Source organism: Propithecus coquereli, unplaced genomic scaffold, assembly GCF_000956105.1.
Source record: "Propithecus coquereli isolate 6110/MARCELLA unplaced genomic scaffold, Pcoq_1.0 Scaffold35, whole genome shotgun sequence".
Taxonomy (NCBI): Eukaryota; Metazoa; Chordata; class Mammalia; order Primates; family Indriidae; genus Propithecus; species Propithecus coquereli.
The window spans coordinates 2,904,585-2,912,611 of NW_012149174.1; the positions used below are offsets into that span (position 1 = coordinate 2,904,585).

The 8,027-nt window shown below is 40.1% G+C and overlaps 1 pseudogene; it reads left to right on the forward strand.

The window, feature by feature from the left end:
* Nucleotides 1–1,260: 1,260 nt before the first annotated feature.
* LOC105815871 lies at nt 1,261–1,828 on the forward strand (annotated as a pseudogene).
* The last annotated feature ends 6,199 nt before the right edge of the window (nt 1,829–8,027 follow it).

An 8,027-nucleotide genomic window follows, 5' to 3' on the forward strand; every position in this document is an offset into this window, starting at 1 on the left:
GCCTATAGTTATTTCTTGATATTTCGGTTTCTGATATCATGCAGAGAATTCAACTATTGGATTATGGGATTTAGCTTCTTTACCCACACAAACCACACCCCCACACACACACCCAAGGAACACTCACACATGGAAACACACTCTTCCCCATGCCATGTAGTTATATCATAATTTTGTTGATCAATATTCAATTTGCATTATTATGACTATGTAAATAATATTCCCCACTAAGTCATGAAATGAACTATGATTAAATTTCCTTTAGGAAATAGAAAAACTTTAGGTTTTTCTCTATTGTTAATAATTTCCTTGCTTTTTTATTTTCTTAATTTTCTTATGTACCAATCACTGATTCACACCCAAACTCTCTGGTAGAATGAAAATCTCATTTCCATGCTTCCAAAAATCACATATTCTATCAAATTCATCTTTTTCAAATAGATTTCCCATCTGGAGACTTCTGTCCTGCTCCTGTCAGGACTGATAATCCTCTTGGCGGGCTGCATGGCTGTCATCCTGAGATTTCCCTTCATTAGCCTCTCAGATTTCCCTTCTCTCTCTTGGAGTCCTTATCTTCTTCCTTGATTTACTCTCACATTTGGTGGAATACACTCCCCAAGAGCTTTCTGAGAAAGGGCACATAAAAGTTAGATTTTTTTTGAGATCTTGAAGGTCTGAAAAAATTTTATTCCACCTTCACATTTGATGGTCTCTTTGGCTAGGTGTAGAATTCTAGACTGGAAATAATATTTTCTCTGAGAATTCAAAAGGCATTGCTCCATTGTTTTCTACAGGAAAATTTTACCATTCTCCTTCCTGATCCTCTGAATGTGGCTTGATTTTTCAGTGTTTCGTCATTAGGGACATGAAATCGCACAGTGCTGTGCTTCAGTGAGGGGTAGTTTTATCCTTGGTGCTTGGGTCTGGGCAGACTCACTCTGTTCTAGGAAGTTTCCTTGATAATTTTTCCCTCTGTTCTCCCTTTCTGGAACTCCTTGTCATTCAGATATTGGACTTCCTCAACTGAACCTTCAATTTTATCTTTTCTTTTCTCTGTTTGTCCATCTATCTGATTGTGTTTTCTTGGAGACTTCGACATCAACTTCCCAACAAGGGTTACAAGGTAAGATACAGGCTACCCAGGTAAATTTGAATTTCAGACAAACTAAGTATTGCATGGGACACACTTATACAAAAAATTTATTTGCTGTTGAGCTCTTATCACTGGATCTGATCACAGGAGCACAACTGGATCAGAAGATGTCAGGCTCAGAGGAGCTTCCTAAAGGCAAGCACCAGGTGCATCCAGACAGAAAACAAACCATGTTCACTGAGAAGCAACTGGAATCTTTGAACATCTTGTTGAATAAGAACCCATGCCCAAACCCCAGCCTTCAGAGATGGCCTCAAAAATTGACATACATCTGACAGCATACAGGTTTGGTTCAGAAACCACAGAGCAAAATTCAAGAAAGCAAAATGCAAGAACGTTCAGCAAAAACAAGAAACTCAGCAGAAGCAGATACCTCAGGGTGGAGTCAAGACCAGTCCCTGCCAGAGAAACACGGACAAACAACCCAGATCCCCCAACGACGCCTATCCTGTAGCCCTCGTTAATGCAGGTCACCAGGCACCCTCGTACCAACTCAGCTCATACCCCAATGTTAAGGTTCCTACAGATGTCTTCCTTGGCCACAGAATAGTCCATTTTGGCTGCTGCCAAGATCCTAACATTTACTGCCTCTATCCCATTTTGGAATCCCAGGTTGGTTCTCCATGCTTCAGTTCTAATGTTTTCGGCTGTTCACTTCTACAAGGTAGGGAGTGACACTAAACGTAAAACGTCCCATGTAATGATTCCCGTTCAAGAGCATGTTAGAGGTAGACAGATCAACGACATGGATGGATTTCAAAAACATTATGTGGCACAAAAGAAAGACACAAAAGGCTACATACTGTATGAATTCCATGTATATGAATCCCTAGAGCAAGGAAAAGTCATCTCTCATGGCAAAAAGATTAGTGGCTGCCCACGTGGAAAGAATTAGAGGCACAGAACAAATTTACCAGGGTGGCAGAAATGTTTCATGTCTTAATTAGGGTGGGAGTTACCTGGGGGAATAAATTCATCAAAATACTAAGAACTGTACATCTAAACTCTGTGCATTTTATTTTGCATAAATTAAACCTCAATAAAAAATATGTAATGAGAAAAAAAGTTATTTGTTGTTTATATGAAATTTAAATAAAACTGGGTATCCCGAACTTTTACTTGCTAAATTTGACAATACTTCTTGCAACTCTACTACTGAATTGTTCCTTTCTGCTACCCTATTTTAATCTCCAAGATCTCTCAACTGTTCTCTAAACACTCATTGTTTAATAGCTTCTTTTGTTTCTTAAATATGGTATCTTCTCTTTTCTCTCTAGAGAGATCAGGGGCTTTTAAAAAATTTTTCCTTCTGCTGCCTATACTTTTTCATTTTTCTTTTCTTGTCTCTGCTTTTCATGTGAGATATCCTCACATACCTGGTGATCCCTGGTTGTCTGCTCATATTTCAGAGTGATGCACTAAATGGCTGTTGGGAGTTCACTGGGTGTGGCTAGAACCTGTGAGCCACCCTGCACCACTACCTCTTTCACTGGGGACTTCTACTGTCAGTATCTTTAAGTCTCCTCTCCTAGGCTGGTCAGATTCCCAAAGAGAAAAACCTCTAATGTCCTTCCTGGAAAAGATAAGCACGGCTGTTAGCATTCTGGGAGGGAAAGCATGGAAGAAGACTAGGGGTCCCACCTCTCTAGAACTACTCTTCCTCCTAATTCCCATTTTCTGTATGGTACCCTTGCCTCAGTGTGCCTGATGTCCCTGAATCCCAAATCCCTCTGGCTCAGCTGCTCCAGAGAGTCTTCTGTCAGGAGGCAGTGGAGGGCCACTCATCCTCTGTAAGGCAAAGGAAGTGACCTGGGAGACTTAAGTATTCCTTATGTGGATTTTTTAAATTAATTTCCCTGTTTTCCACTCCTCTTAGATCCTCCATTTTCATAGGTACTCAATTCTGCCAGTTCCTGAGCATTTCTGGGGTGGAACTCACTTCTGCCTTGGGTTTTGGCTGTCTATAATTTGTTCAGTCAGTTACCACTCGTACATCTCTTTTCAAACTTTCAAAATTTTGTTGCTGTTGCCTTCTCTCCTGTTCTTTCATCCTTCAAGTTGATCATTGTACTGTCATTTTATTAGACTTTTAGAAGAGAACAATAGTAAATATTTCTGCTCACTATGTGACATTTAACCAGATGTTGTTGGTATTACATTTAGAAATTTGCATCCATTCATAAGTAAGATTACTTTATAATTTTCTATTCTTGTAATAGCTTGTGTCAGGTTTTTATATTACAGTTTTGCTGACTTACAAAATGGTTGTCTTTTCACCTTTTTCTATGGCCTGGAATAATTTAAATAACATGGAATTATTTGTGTTAAAGATTAGATAAAACATGGCCATGAAGCCATGTGGTTCCAATTCTTTTTTTTTCTTTTTTGAGACAGAGTCTCACTCTGTTGCCCTAGGTAGAGTGCTGTGGCATCAGCCTAGCTCACAGCAACCTCGAACTCCTGGGCTCGAGTGATCCTCCTGCTTCAGCCTCCTGAGTAGGTGGGATTACAGGCGCATGCCACCATGCCTGGCTAATTTTTTCTATTTTTAGTAGAGACAGAGTCTTGAGTCTTGCACTTGCTCAGGCTGGTCTCAAACTCCTGAGCTCAAGTGATCCTCCCACCTTGGCCTCCCAGAGTGCTAGGATTACAGGCGTGAGCCACCAGGCCCAGCCTGATTCTTTTTTCAATAGTAGATTTTTAATTGCATTTCCAATCTCTTCTGTGGTAATTGATGTGTTCAGATTTTTCATGTCTGCTAAGATCCATTTTGTTAATTTATATTTTGCTAGGCAATCATCCAGTTTCATTGGGTTTTCACATTTGTTGCTCCAAAGTTTCTTGTAGTATTCTAATTCTGTTAATCTTTATTTGAATTATATCTCCTTTCTCATTCTAACTCTTCAATATTTTTCTTCTCTTAGTCTTTTTTCTTAGCAGGCCCTTGAGAAATTTATCTATTTTATTAGTCTTTTTGAAAAGCCACATTTTGGTTTATCCTTTCTATATATTTTTTTGTTTGTTTGCTTCATATGTGTTTTATCTTTGTTAATTTCCTTTTCCTTTGGTTATTGTTCTTTTTCTAGTATCTTAAGATGAATACAGTTAGTTCCTTTATTTTTCATCTTTCGTCCTTAAAAATAATGTAAAACTATAAACTTTCCTCTGAGTAAGCTTTCATTGTGTCCCACAGCTTTGTTCCTGTCTTTGTTTTTTAGTTTGTAATTTTCCTTTAAAATTCTTCTTTGATCCACCTGTTTTCTAGTAGCACATTTCCTAATTTCCATGTCATTAGGAATTTCTTTTGTCCTCTATTTAGATCTGATTTCATTGAATTATGATCAGGTGGTCTGTTAGATCTTACTTTTTAAAAATGTATTTTCTTTATGGTCAAGTACAGAATTGATTTTTTTTTTTAGTGTTTCATGAGCACAATAAAAAATGATATTTGAAGGATATAATGTCTATATACAGTCATTAAATTAATTTTATTGATCATATTAATCAACTCCTTTCTGTCCTTAATTATTGTTTATCTATCAGACCTATTCACTCATGGAGAATATATTGAAGTCTTCCACCATCATTGTATTTTTTTGTTAGGTTGCTCTTGCATTTCTGATTGTTTTTGCTTTAGATTTGGCTTCTTTGATGTTTGGTACCTGTATGTTTTGATCATTATATTTTCTTTATTAATAGTATCTCTTATATCATTACATTAAAACCCCCTTGTAGTGCTTTTCCTATAAAATTCCACCATACATAATATTAATATATCTGCTTTCTTTCTGCTTGCATTTGTCTACTTCTTGATTTTCACCCTTCTTTTGTTACCAAGCTTTAGTTTGTTTCTTATATAGGTAGGCTTGGGGTTTTTTTTTTAACCCAATCCAATAGTTTATCTTTTTTTAAAATTTCACATCATGGTATTTAAGAATACTTTGTCTTTTAAAGAAAGAACTCAGATTTCACATTTTGTGATATATTACTTAATTTTATTTCTTCCAACTTACTTTTTTTCTATAATTTATTTTTAGTGTTTTTTTCTTTTTTCTTTCCCTTACTGTAGCTGGTTTGAAAAAAAATCATTCCTTCCTGGTTCCATTCCAACACATACTTTGACTACTAGCATTCGAAAACCAGATACTATCATCCTTACCACTGAGATGCTTCGGCTTCCTCCTGATTCCTCCTCACTCCAACAAGAGGAGAGCTTTAGAGTCGTTTTGCTGTTCTCTCCCCTCCCTTCCTTAGAGCCTTGGAATCCTGTGGATTTCCCCCTCTCCTTCCACTCCCCAACAGTCGCTGTTTTTTCATCTAAGCTCCTATCCCCACCCCTCCCCCACGCAGATCTCCTTCCACCACTTTATTTTGCTGGGAATGTGTTTTGCTTTTCTAACTGATTATCCTCTCTCTGGCTGCTGGCCCTTTTCAAATGGGATGTTATTTTTTTCCATGGGCTCATTAGCTCTCAGGGTGTGGTGGTTTATGTGTTCTAAGTGGCAGGAGCCCCACAGGTGCTAGAAGGTTACAAAATCTCAGTCCCCACAGGCTGCCAGCACCCTGCTAGGCACCTTGGGGAGCCTCCCTGCCCCCTAGACTTCTCATCAGCCCAGTTTGAGGGTCAAGGACTCAGCCTCCCATTCAGCTCCTCCTTGGCCTCTTTAGGGACAGGAAAACTCAGCACAGTCACATGGGCTTGTGCTGACTGTAGCCCTGACCGCCCAGCTCTCCTGGGGATTTGCTGCCTTCCATTCTTCACCTTGGACACGATTTTCTAGGCACTTGCCCAGCCCACTGGGACAAGGAACCTCACAATTCTCTCTGCTTGGAACCTACCAGAGCCACAGGCCTCACTAGCATCCAGCTACACACAGGAGTTAGCAGCTGTTTGAGTCTGGACAGGAAGAACTTTTGGAGTGGGGGGTGGGAAGGATGGAAAAGACATCCAGGTTGTCACATTCCTAGAACCTCCTTTTGGCCCCATAGATTATTTCCATAGCCATTAATCATGCAGGGAGCCTGGATTAAAAGGGCAGAGTCGGAATGAATAGCTGTAGTCCTGGTGCAACACCAGCTTGGGTGTAAGTTCACTCCACTCCCAAGTTTCAGCCTGGGCCATCTGGGAGACAAATGCCAACTACTGTGGTCCTACACTGCATTTTTAGCAGGACTGCATGCAGAGATAACAGAGAGTTGCTGCACTTTCACTATGAAAAAAAAGCAACCAAAATGGCTTAGAGTAAAAATGTAAATCTCTCCTAACCCTGCTTTATCTGATGAGATATCCACCTGCAATGAGGAATCACTCCCTGCCTCCCCTCAGAAAGTGTAAAGTTCAGGCTGGTTCTGCAAGGGAAGATTGAGTGGGCATATTATTAACCTAAATGGAATTAGGTTTCTGTTTCAATAAAGATTCCCATTAAGGCTGAAAGCAATACAGCTACAGCAGTGCACCAGCAACCACCCACTGCCTGTAGGAAGATGTGCTTGAATTACACCTGGCTGTGCACCCCATCATCACTTTGCAAAAGGCAGTAACATGAGGTGGACCTCTGTGGTCACTGTGTCCTTCAGGTAATGGCCACAAAGGAACCCTAGCTTGGATGTAATCAATACTCCCAACATACATTACTCATGTATCAGCACACAACAAGAGGCTGACGATGATTAATCAACTAATTATAATAGGCTCTTTTCATTCTACTGTATGTGACTTGTTGAATGTTTTTGTATTTTTATATTTAGTTGCAATGGAAAGGTATGACGACAATATTTCATTCAAACTGTGTCCATCAGGAAGGGCAAATCCGTGTTTCTATTTCCCTCAGGGAGGCGTTGCCAGGCCCTGCCACACTAGGACAAGCAGCGATTCAAGAGTTTTTGTCCTGTTTACCTATTTCCAGTCTGATGAAAATTTCAATTCTCTTCTTTTAAAAGACTTAGGAAAGAAGTCACACACTGACAGCCTCTGGGCTGCATCAGCCCTCAGATTTGTTTTGTACAAGCAGTAGGTTTTTTGGGTTTGTTTTTGTTTTTTAATGAATTCATGGCCAGTCTTTAAAAAAAAAAAATCAGAAAATTTAACAGAAAAGTCTGGACTTCTAGCTTGTCTTGGAAAAAAAGATTGTCTGATTATTCTGGGCCCCAATTTCCTCATACTGACAACTGGTAGGATGGGGCAGCAATTGTCCCTGCTTGGGGCAAGCCCCCTCCTGTTGGCCCCAGGCCCAGTGGGAAAGTATTGATTTTCTTATCCTACACCCAGCAACTTCTTTCACTTTTATCACCAGAACAGCTGCTGCCTTAGGAGTGCAATACGGTATAAATAGCAGAAGCCACAGCTCTAGTTCCTGCTACTGTGGGAAACGCCTACTATGACAATTTTAAGCCTTCATTATATATCAGGGAACTGGGAGCAGGAAGGTGACATGGCTTCCCTGAGGGTGTTAGCCCAGTGTTCTTTCTAATGCACCCTAAATGCAGGGCACAGACAGAAGTGCTTCTGTTGTTCAGAGGTTAAGGTAGGGCAGCAGGAGCTGAAGGGGCAGGGAGTAGGGTGCAGCATCAGGGTGCCTGCCTCACTTATCAGCTGGGTCTAAAAGGACAGCCTTCATTTTCTTCCTGTTGCCTCAACAGAGAAAGGCTGTTAACCCCCTACTTCCTTCTTCCTCCACACCTGTTACTCTGGAGCCAGATAAGAAATTCCAAGCCACCTTACAGGAGCATGGCTACAAGAACCTTGGGCTCTAAATTCATCTTTACTACTAATTGGCTGTGAAAGCTTGGATAAGTTGTGTCATTTTTCTTGATGCCAGTTTCTTCATCTTTAAAGTAGGAAGTTGGATTGAATGATTACTAAGATTCCTTTGCT